This window comes from Lissotriton vulgaris, chromosome 7, assembly GCF_964263255.1.
Source record: "Lissotriton vulgaris chromosome 7, aLisVul1.2, whole genome shotgun sequence".
NCBI classification, from domain to species: domain Eukaryota; kingdom Metazoa; phylum Chordata; class Amphibia; order Caudata; family Salamandridae; genus Lissotriton; species Lissotriton vulgaris.
Genome location: NC_141695.1, coordinates 45817959 through 45830372, shown reverse-complemented (window position 1 = coordinate 45830372; position 12414 = coordinate 45817959).

Genomic DNA, 12414 nt, shown 5'->3' with positions numbered 1-12414 from the left:
CATTCTACCATTTCCCAATGTCTGAATTTGTATCTTATAGCCGGGAAGTACACCAAGGCACGAAGAGGAACGATCCATATGGCGTTCATGGATCTCTCTTCGGCCTTTGATTGTGTGAACCGTGGGAAACTCTGGGGCGCCATGGAAAAAATGGGCGTGGACAAAAACCTAGTAAACTTACTAGAAGACATACATTCAGACACCAAAGCGAATGTCAGATATACCCAGGACCTAAAAGTGACCAAAGATTTTGGAGTGTTTCGGGGCGTCCGGCAAGGATGTATTCTGGCCCCGTTCCTCTTCAATCTATACATTAACGACCTGGAAGAGACCCTTTTAAGTACCAACACAGACTATCCATACATTGGTCGAAAAGGTCTGCCGGTTTTACTATATGCGGACGACGCAGTCCTTTTATCTAGAACGGCCAATGGACTCCAAATTTTACTAGATTCCTTTTACACTTTTATGAAGACCAGAGATCTAAGTATTAATAACACTAAATCCTACATAATGAAGGTTGGCCAAGGCTTTAAAAAACCAAACCACCTAAACGTAGCTGGAGTGGAAATACCTGTAACGCATACATTCTCCTATCTCGGGGTCCTCTTTGACAGTCAACTTAAATTGGGACCCGTGATTCAGAAAAAGAAGGGAGATGTTTTAAGGGTAAACGCGGCTATATTGGATTTCTCAAAAAAGTTGGGAAATAGCCCAGTTGCCGCTCTACTCCAACTATACAAGGCCAAAAGTGTAACCACAGCTTGTTACGGCAGTGAATTATGGGGATACGTTCCCTTGGACGTACTCCAGATAGTTGAAAATAATTTCTTAAAACAAATTTTAAGGGTCCCAAGGGGTACAGCAAATTTTTCTGCGCATGAAGAACTGGGGGTTCCGTATGTCAGTGATAAAATTGCATTGAATCCCATGTTATGCTGGATGAATAGCTGGTTAAATGACAATATTCCCTTGACCAAGCTTATTCTAAGAGAAGCACTTACATGGGATAACAGGCTGGAGGTTCCCTGGATTAAATATCTATCTAAATGTTTTACTGATTTAGGCCGACCTGAGCTCTTTTTATGCCCGGAATCCATCACTATAAGGGATCTCACTACGGTCAAAAACGCTTTTATTGACTTGAGACAACAGGAAAGAGAATCATGTGAATTAAAAAAAGAAAGTGTACGCAATCACATACTAATTAAAAGCACTTTGCTTATGGAACCCTACCTGACATGGCATATGTCAAGTTATGACCGATTTCTGTTAACAAGGTTCAGGTTCAACATGTTTCATTTCTTGCTGGCGGTACCTAGGGGTTCTCATCGAGGTCAAGTGTTGCCAGCTTGCGGCTGCGACAATAAGTCTCCGCAAAACCTGGCACACTTTCTGTTTTTTTGCCCCTTTTATGCTGTACCAAGGAAGCTATGCTTGAAACCCTGTTTGAAAAAATTGAACTTTCAACAATTCCGTCCTGCACAACATTTTTTACAGCTGCTAAACTGTGATTACACTTTATTTATATGTAGCTTTTTAAGAATGGCAATCAAATTTAGAAACAGTATGGAAGGATAATAATGCTGATACTGTTATTTATAACTGTTGTAAAAGGAACATTATTTTTAAAAAAGGTTTTTAATATCTCGATATAGTGCTGTATTTTTAATTCTATGTTTCTTGATCTGTAATTGATTACGTTTTTTTTTTAAGATTATGTGTATGTCATGATATTAATTGTAATGTAAATACTTTTATGGTTGTCAAATCGAACAACCGAATAAAGTTATTTGACTTGACTTGACTTGACTACTATTGTTATTTTTTTAAATTTATCACTATCAGGAATTCTTTTGTAATCATGTAGAAGCCTGGTCTTAATTCTTCTTAAAACTTTGATATAACGCATTAACTCAGTGTTTTTAATTCCATTTTGTTGCCTGCAATGGATAATCCTTCTGACTAAACCTACAGTCTGAGCTCCGATCCCATGGGTCACTTGTGAAGTTTAGGGGCCAGATGCAGGACTGCAAGATTTAGCAACTCGCTATTTGTGCCAAATTGCTAGTCGCAAATTAAGAGTCACTAAATTCTACGTGCAAATACAACCGTTCCCCAAATAGCGACATACAAATGACTTGCAAAGCAAAATTGTGACGATGGTATTTGTGTCAGCCTAAATACTGGTAGATAGCGCACGTTAGCACACATGGCAGGGTACAGAACGGGAATATCGTTGCAAAAATATCGACTTACCTAAATATCGCTGCAAAAATATCTACAGGAAGAAATATCGATGACAAAAATATAGTCTGACCAGAATATCGACAGACAGGTAAGTAATATCGATAACATTAATATAGTTGTAATAAATATCGTTTACAAAAACATAGTTTACAATAATATCGTTTTTTAAATAATTATAAGTAATGTAGTGTTTTTAATGAGTATTTGTAGTCAAAGTAGTATTTTTAGTAGTATTTTATTAGTTAATAATGTATTTTATGTAGAATTTAGTATTAATAGTTCCGTAGCGGGTTGTGGGTTCATAGGGGAGTAGGGTGAGAAGTAATTTAAATATAATGAAATAATAGATTAATTAATGTTTTAAATGAATATAAATAGTGTAATGAATATTAGTTAATTAATTTCAATTAGCTAATTGATTAATAATTATGTAATTAATTATGTTACTTTTTTAATTAATTTTAGGTATGTGTACTGGAATTTTTTAGTGAAAATTTAGTAAAATAATTACATTTTAAATGATTAATTATTTAATTAATGATTAAATGTTTTTTTATAAATGACTAAATACATTTAGTAATTTTTACCCCTACGCTATCCAACGCTTTCCCTACTGTTGCACCCTCTGGAGTGGGAATAGTAATTTTTACCCCTACGCTATCCAACGCTTTCCCTACTGTAGCACCCCCTGGAGTGGGAATAGTAATGTTTACTCCTACGCTATCCAACGCTTTCCCTACTGTTGCACCCCCTGGAGTGGGAATAGTAATTTTTACTCCTACGCTATCCAACGCTTTCCCTACTGTTGCACCCCCTGGAGTGGGAATAGTAATTTTTACCCCTACGCTATCCAACACTTTCCCTACTGTTGCACCCCCTGGAGTGGGAATAGTGATTTTTACCCCTACGCTATCCAACACTTTCCCTACTGTTGCACCCCCTGGAGTGGGAATAGTAAATTTTACCCCTACGCTATCCAACGCTTTTCCTACTGTTGCACTCCCTGGAGTGGGAATAGTAATTTTTACCCCTACGCTATCCAACGCTTTCCCTACTGTTGCACCCACTGGAGTGGGAATATTCATTTTTACCCCTACGCTATCCAACGCTTTCCCTACTGTTGCACCCCCTGGAGTTGGAATAGTAATTTTTACCCCTACACTATCCAACGCTTTCCCTACTGCTGCACCCTCTGGAGTGGGAATAATAATTTTTACCCCTACGCTATCCAACGCTTTCCCTACTGTTGCACCCTCTGGAGTGGGAATAGTAATTTTTACCCCTACGCTATCCAACGCTTTCCCTACTGTTGCACCCTCTGGAGTGGGAATAGTAATTTTTACTCCTACGCTATCAAATGTTTTAACTAATAATACATTTAATATTTTAATTATATGTATGTATTATTGTTGTTATATAAAGTAATGTGTTAAATATATGTATATGTCCACATTTATTAAGTTTATAATGAAAAAGTGTAGTTAATTTGTTTTAAATAGTTAAAAAATAAAAGTAATGTAATGTATTTTGTTAATAGTACTTATATTTATTTAATATTTAATGTAATTTTAATTAATTTAAAAAGTCAATATTTTTCACATCTATATTAATTACAACAATATTTTGGAGTCAATATTTATGTACTTACCTGTTTAAGTATAGGGTGTCGATATTTTTGTAAACAATATTTTTACAACTATATTTATGTCAGCTATATTTTTGTAATCGATATTTTAACACCCTACCACATGGCTGAAAGCATGCATATTGCATGCGCAAATAGCGAGTGTGAATGTAAATTGAAAAGAAAACACTTCCTGTTAGATCAGAAGGAGCTTAAACCAGAAAGTGGTGTCCCTAGATAATCCTGAAAAAAATTAAAAGCACATGGCAAGGTGAAAGAGGTCAGTACAACACTGAAAGCCAAACAGAGAAAAGCAAAGCAAGATGTCCAGCAAGTCCAGTGAGAAGGAAGGCTGCACAAACTAAAGTTTTCAGACAAGGAACTGGACATTATTATTGAAAAATGCTGCAAGAACCACGAGCAGCTGTTTTTAGGACTTCGCATACTGTACCAGAATCCGATGAAAGGTAAATATGACATACATCCCTTGGTGTGGCTGACCGGTCACTGGACGACATAAAAAAGAGGATGTTCGACCTGCGCTCCAGGGCCAAGGAGTGGGTAGCTGCCCGGCTGCGTGGTGCACAATGAATAGGATGTGACACAAACATTGCAGTTATGGACTGACATGAGTTGTGAACATAGTTTCACCACAGAGATAGTGACTCAGGACATTTCCTTTATTTTCCCTTTTGTAACATAGATACACCTCTGGGAGAAGAGCCAAGGGAGATGTGAATAATGCAGAGCAGGAGCAGGTCCAGATGGATGACGGGCTGGATGAGCCACGGAGTTCTAATTTATTGGAAAGTGCTCCAGCACTTGACACAATGCCTCACAGCAGCATGCAACATCCTATTGCACTCTGGGTACATAGTCCGGGTTCAATGTTGAATCCAGCTATCAGGAAGGTGGTTTCAAGCTCTTATGCACGTTCCCACCCACACCAGAGCAGTCAGCATTTGGTGGAGTCGAGTATTCCATGTTGAAGGTTCAGTACCTGCACCAAAACAGATCAGGCTGATCAATGAGCATGGGATTTGTCAACATCACCCAACAAATGGCTGACAATCAGGCACGCACTGAGGGCAAATTTGATGCCCTGACTGAAATTGAAAGTTGAAAGAGGAGAGAGTGCAGCACAGGGGAATGGAGTGCAGCATGGCACACGTAATGCACTCCATGACCTGGGCAATTGGTCGGCTGAAAATAGCCACAAGTGAACACACTAAGCACCTTCTGCCCTGCAGGCTAAAATGGGCCACTAAAGTGGTGACGTTGCAAGGGGTCTGCAACAAATTACTGCTGCAGGTGAGGAAATCAAGACCAACATGGTCACTACTGGAGGAGCCACAGACACAGCTTACAGCGAAGTGTCGAACCACAGCAGTGTTTATACTGCAGATGCACCAATGCCGCTGGCAAACAATGTTTGCATATGGCAGATCCTCACATGATGGACATAGAGGCAAAAAATAATTTGATTTGCTGGACGTTAAATTCCTTTTTTTGTGTGGTGAAGTAACCACCTTACATTTACAGTTACAGTTGTGTATGTGGTCTGAGATGGACAAGTTGTCTAATAATCTTCATTGACATGCCCTTCAAATGAAGGGAAATTCAAATACTCAGATTAACTGTTTCTTGTGTAGTTTATTGTGTATATACTGTGCATGGTAATGACGTACCTTGAAAAGTAATATCTGGCTATGTGGTCCCTGCGCCTTCTTCCCTTTGCTGCTGAGCGTCCCTCGCTTGGCTGGTGAGCTGGTTGGCCAGTCTCTTCATCTCCTGAGTCTGAATCTCACACTTCCATGGGCAAGCCATGCCTGCAGGCAATGTTGTGGATAATGGCACAGATTGCCCCAGTTTTGCAGACTGTCACAGGCATATACTGCAAGGCCCCGTCAGTCTTGTGAAGACACCACAATCGTGATTTTAGGTTGCCAAATGTGTGCTCAATGACTGACCTTGTGCGTCTATGTGCCCTGTTGTATCGCCTTTCAGGTGCTTTGGAGGGAGACAGGTACGGTATGAGGATCCACATGCACTGTCACCTGTGAGGAGATGAAAGAAGATGAGACAACATGCAAACAGACATTTATGTGCAATACATCTCACTGTTGGAGTGGGGTTTCATTACCTAGTAGGTATCCTTCATCAAAGTCACCTCTATCTAATTTTTGGTATATGCCACTGTGTCTGAAGATGTATGAGTCATGAGTTTTTTATCTTTCCTTTGCAGATTGGTGTGTTGATGGATGTGTTGTAGCATGACATCTAGGAAATTGTGGAAGAAATGCGAAACCTCGAGACACTGCAATTACATTTTGGTAGCTACCAGTGACCAATAGGTGGAGGGAGCACAAAACCTGCACATTTGATTGCATTGCTGCACTGGGTTCTGCTTTCCAAATGTGGCTTCAGGTTGTCTATGAGTTCCAGGGTGACAGTGCTACTAAGCCTGTACTGGCCACTTATCTCTTCCTCTGTCTTCTCAAACAATTTCAGCCTGACTTTGAAAATCCTTTCCTTTCTCTGCCTCCTCTGCAGAGTAGCAAGTATCCACATCCTTCTCGCTTTCACATACAGGGCAGCCATATTAGAAATGTCATGGTGCATTCTGAAGGCAGTTTTTATAGTTTAGGACTGGTTACTACCTGTTTCAGGTTGGTGGTAAATTGCATGCGCAAATGGTCTGTTTTGCACATACCTGAAATTTGCGACTGCTCCGTACATACTATTTAGCGACTCGCTATTTGCGAGTCGCAATTTAGTGTAGGCAAAAACAGTTGAATTTTCTGCGACTTGTATTCGCTTGCAGCACAATTTTTTGTTTTGCATGCACAAATCAATTTGCGACTGATTTTGCGCATACAAAATGGTTGTACATCTGGCAGGTGATGCCTTCCCTGTTATTGCTTCATCTACAGTCAGGTGAGAAACTATGGAGTGAAAATAACTAGTTAAGTTAGTAAATTAGTTTTAAAGATAGAAGTACACAAACTGTAGATATATATATGGGTTTATTATGTAGTAATGCAGCAACCCTCAACAGCTGTTATCCACAGCTCCCCACCTCTCTCTCTGCTCCTCCTTTTCTAGAACCCAACCAGGTGCTAGGATACATTTGTAATGATACAGCTTTCATATGAATACTAATTAACTAATTAACTATGTACAAATCAATCATAGGAATAAGCAAAATGCAACAGTTAGTAACTAACTGCTACTGCAAGTAATCAATTCTATAGGTTGTTGTAAACAATATAGGTCATGGCAGAATCCCCCTAAAGGTCAAGATAGTTAGTGAGGTATAACTACCTATAACTAATCAGTATCATACACTCCCACAAGCAGATAAACATGCTGAGAATAAACTAAAGGCAGCAGTGCAAAGTAGAAGTAAAACACAAACTAACTACATCAGGCATAAATGTTGATGAAATATAATAATTTCCCCCTTTTTTTAACAAACAACCCCAGCATCTCCAGCCACAACATATCCCTCCCACCAAAACAAACAATGTAAAAACGACTAGAACAGGGCATTGTCTATTATGGTCCAAAGCTGATCCAGGCTCTGCTCCACCCTGACGAGTCGTCTCTTTATAGTATCCAGTCACTGCAGGATGTGCTGCAGCAATGGCCTGCTGTCAGAGTGGGAGGGGACAGAAGCAGTTGCTGTCAGCTAGTTTGGCCACCAGCAATGGAATGTCCGGGAGGCTGGAAGCTGAGGGGGACTGGCTGCACATGGCCAGTCCCCCTGAGGGGGGCCTATTTCCACCTCATCTTCTTCCAGGACCACCAGGCTACGGTATTCCTGCTAGATAGGGTCCAGCCTCTGCCACCGCAAACAAGCCACTATATCCTGCCTGGTGGGTGGTACCGGTGGACTAGCAGGACCAGCTATATTGAGAAAAAGAAAAAAGACAAACTGTAAATAATGCTCTGTGCAAACAATTTTTTGAAAAAAGAGGCAGTACATTGCTTGTCCCTAGGGCCATTGGAACTGTGTGCCAGAAAAATATAATGGCAGAATAAGAATAACACCAGATTTAAAAACTGTGATTTTTCTTTCTTCTAAAGGCTTTTCAAGTCTCGGAACAGATATTTTCAGTGGAAAAATAAATTACCTCTCATTCATAAGCAAGGAGTTATGCACTATGGTGTACAAGTTGTGCTAAATTAATGGAGCCATGCTCATTGCTAGCCACCACATCAGGTATTTTGCTGCTATCTGCAGCTGGAACAGCTGTAGTTGACAATTATCCATTTTTAATTCCAATGGTCCTGTTTTTCCCCAAATGCCTTTCTCTTTCTACCCAGACTCCAAAGATGCAGATGGATAATAAATAGGATACTAATTCACACACTCATGTGTGAAATGCGGATATTATTCTCTGCCGTAAGTAGACATTGGAAAAAACAATGCTCTCCACTACAGGGAAAGGTACAGGCTATGTAGATTGGCATGTTCATCACAGCGTATCTCATAAGCCAAGCTTGACATCAAATTGTGCACTTGCTCCCCCTTAACTCACTTGCCTCACCCACCACCACATATTATTTCCAACAAATTCAATTGCTCGGCAGTAAGGAAAGAAAAACTAACTTACTCTACTGCAAGGTAGGGTAGAGGGAAAAGGTTGGAAGGCTCACTATCACTACATTGATCCTCGTTCATCATCTTTGGCTTATTCAGTCACTGTACGGGTCAACGGAAGCCAATAGGGAAAAATCTGAACAGGTGTAAAATAAATCTGCTATGGTTAACCATTAAATATATTTGTGAATCACTTCACATGGCTATAAAATCAAATGTAAACAAAACAGGTGATGGACATTCCAAAGATCTGGACCCAAATCCATGTCACACATTCACCCCAGTCCAAAGATCTGTGCCAAAATCCATCGTTTTTTTGCACTCCACACCACCCTGGGTTAGACAATGGCGATATGCAAATCAGCTCTGACCCTGTGCCCCATGGGAACAGTCCAGTCCGAACTACAAAAGCCATGTCCTTCCCAGAACGGAATCAAGCATCTGAGGACCGGACCGGTTTCGAGGTAACACCTCTCATCAGCCCGGCTAGCTTGACTCCAGTGGTGTGGAGTGCCTGGGACCCACGTCTGAGCATCCCCAGCGCACTTATGGCGGCAATTGCAAACAAAACTGGTGATGGACAGAATGTGGATCAATGTCACACATTCACCCCAGTCCAAAGATCTGGGCCAAAATCCATCGTTTTTTGCATTCCACACCACCCTGGGTTAGACAACAGCGATATGCAAATCAGCTCTGACCCTGTGCCCCATGGGAACAGTCCAGTCCGAACTACAAAAGCCATGTCCTTCCCAGAACGGAATCAAGCATCCGAGGACCGGACCGGTTTCGAGGTAACACCTCTCATCAGCCCGGCTAGCTTGACTCCAGTGGTGTGGAGTGCCTGGGATCCACGTCTGAACATCCCCAGCGCACTTATGGCGGCAATTGCAAACAAAACATGTGATGGACAGAATGTGGATCAATGTCACACATTCACCCCAGTCCAAAGATCTGGGACCAAATCCATCATTTTTTTGCACTCCACACCACCCTGGGTTAGACAATGGCGATATGCAAATCAGCTCTGACCCTGTGCCCCATGGGAACAGTCCAGTCCGAACTACAAAAGCCATGTCCTTCCCAGAACGGAATCAAGCATCCGAGGACCGGACCGGTTTCGAGGTAACACCTCTCATCAGCCCGGCTAGCTTGACTCCAGTGGTGTGGAGTGCCTGGGACCCACGTCTGAGCATCCCCAGCGCACTTATGGCGGCAATTGCAAACAAAACAGGTGATGGACAGAATGTGGATCAATGTCACACATTCACCCTAGTCCAAAGATCTGGGCCCAAATCCATCGTTTTTTTGCACTCCACACCACCCTGGGTTAGACAATGGCGATATGCAAATCAGCTCTGACCCTGTGCCCCATGGGAATAGTCCAGTCCGAACTACAAAAGCCATGTCCTTCCCAGAACGGAATCAAGCATCCGAGGACCGGACCGGTTTCGAGGTAACACCTCTCATCAGCCCGGCTAGCTTTACTCCAGTGGTGTGGAGTGCCTGGGACCCACGTCTGAGCATCCCCAGCGCACTTATGACGGCAATTGCAATCAAAACAGGTGATGGACAGAATGTGGATCAATGTCACACATTCACCCCAGTCCAAAGATCTTGGTCCAAATCCATCGTTTTTTTGCACTCCACACCACCTTGGGTTAGACAATGGCGATATGCAAATCAGCTCTGACCCTGTGCCCCATGGGAACAGTCCAGTCCGAACTACAAAAGCCATGTCCTTCCCAGAACGGAATCAAGCATCCGCGGACCGGACCGGACCGGTTTCGAGGTAACACCTCTCATCAGCCCGGCTAGCTTGACTCCAGTGGTGTGGAGTGCCTGGGACCCACGTCTGAGCATCCCCAGCTCACTTATGGCGGCAATTGCAAACAAAACAGGTGATGTACAGAAGGTGGATCAATGTCACACATTCACCCCAGTCCAAAGATCTGGGCCCAAATCCATTGTTTTTTTGCACTCCACACCACCCTGGGTTAGACAATGGCGATATGCAAATCAGCTCTGACCCTGTGCCCCATGGGAGCAGTCCAGTCCGAACTACAAAAGCCATGTCCTTCCCAGAACAGAATCAAGCATCCGAGGACCGGACCGGTTTCGAGGTAACACCTCTCATCAGCCCGGCTAGCTTGACTCCAGTGGTGTGGAGTGCCTGGGACCCACGTCTGAGCATCCCTAGCGCACTTATGGCGGCAAATTCAAACAAAACAGGTGATGGACAGAATGTGGATCAATGTCACACATTCACCCCAGTCCAAAGATCTGGGCCCAAATCCATCATTTTTTTGCACTCCACACCACCCTGGGTTAGACAATGGCGATATGCAAATCAGCTCTGACCCTGTGCCCCATGGGAACAGTCCAGTCCGAACTACAAAAGCCATGTCCTTCCCAGAACGGAATCAAGCATCCGAGGACCGGACCGGTTTCGAGGTAACACCTCTCATCAGCCCGGCTAGCTTGACTCCAGTGGTGTGGAGCCACTGGGACCCACGTCTGAGCATCCCCAGCGCACTTATGGTGGCAATTGCAAACAAGACAGGTGATGGACAGAATGTGGATCAATTTCACACATTCACCCCAGTCCAAAGATCTGGGCCCAAATCCATTGTTTTTTTGCACTCCACACCACCCTGGGTTAGACAATGGCGAAATGCAAATCAGCTCTGACCCTGTGCCCCATGGGAACAGTCCAGTCCGAACTACAAAAGCCATGTCCTTCCCAGAACGGAATCAAGCATCTGAGGACCGGACCGGTTTCGAGGTAACACCTCTCATCAGCCCGGCTAGCTTGACTCCAGTGGTGTGGAGTGCCTGGGACCCACGTCTGAGCATCCCCAGCGCACTTATGGCGGCAATTGCAAACAAAACAGGTGATGGACAGAATGTGGATCAATGTCACACATTCACCCCAGTCCAAAGATCTGTGCCCAAATCCATCGTTTTTTTGCACTCCACACCATCCTGGGTTAGACAATGGCGATATGCAAATCAGCTCTGACCCTGTGCCCCATGGGAACAGTCCAGTCCGAACTACAAAAGCCATGTCCTTCCCAGAACGGAATCAAGCATCTGAGGACCGGACCGGTTTCGAGGTAACACCTCTCATCAGCCCTGCTAGCTTGACTCCAGTGGAGTGGAGTGCCTGGGACCCACGTCTGAGCATCCCCAGCGCACTTATGGCGGCAATTGCAAACAAAACAGGTGATGGACAGAATGTGGATCAATGTCACACATTCACCCCAGTCCAAAGATCTGGGCCAAAATCCATCGTTTTTTGCATTCCACACCACCCTGGGTTAGACAACAGCGATATGCAAATCAGCTCTGACCCTGTGCCCCATGGGAACAGTCCAGTCCGAACTACAAAAGCCATGTCCTTCCCAGAACGGAATCAAGCATCCGAGGACCGGACCGGTTTCGAGGTAACACCTCTCATCAGCCCGGCTAGCTTGACTCCAGTGGTGTGGAGTGCCTGGGACCCACGTCTGAACATCCCCAGCGCACTTATGGCGGCAATTGCAAACAAAACAGGTGATGGACAGAATGTGGATCAATGTCACACATTCACCCCAGTCCAAAGATCTGGACCCAAATCCATCATTTTTTTGCACTCCACACCACCCTGGGTTAGACAATGGCGATATGCAAATCAGCTCTGACCCTGTGCCCCATGGAACAGTCCAGTCCGAACTACAAAAGCCATGTCCTTCCCAGAACGGAATCAAGCATCCGAGGACCGGACCGGTTTCGAGGTAACACCTCTCATCAGCCCGGCTAGCTTGACTCCAGTGGTGTGGAGTGCCTGGGACCCACGTCTGAGCATCCCCAGCGCACTTATGGCGGCAATTGCAAACAAAACAGGTGATGGACAGAATGTGAATCAATGTCACACATTCACCCTAGTCCAAAG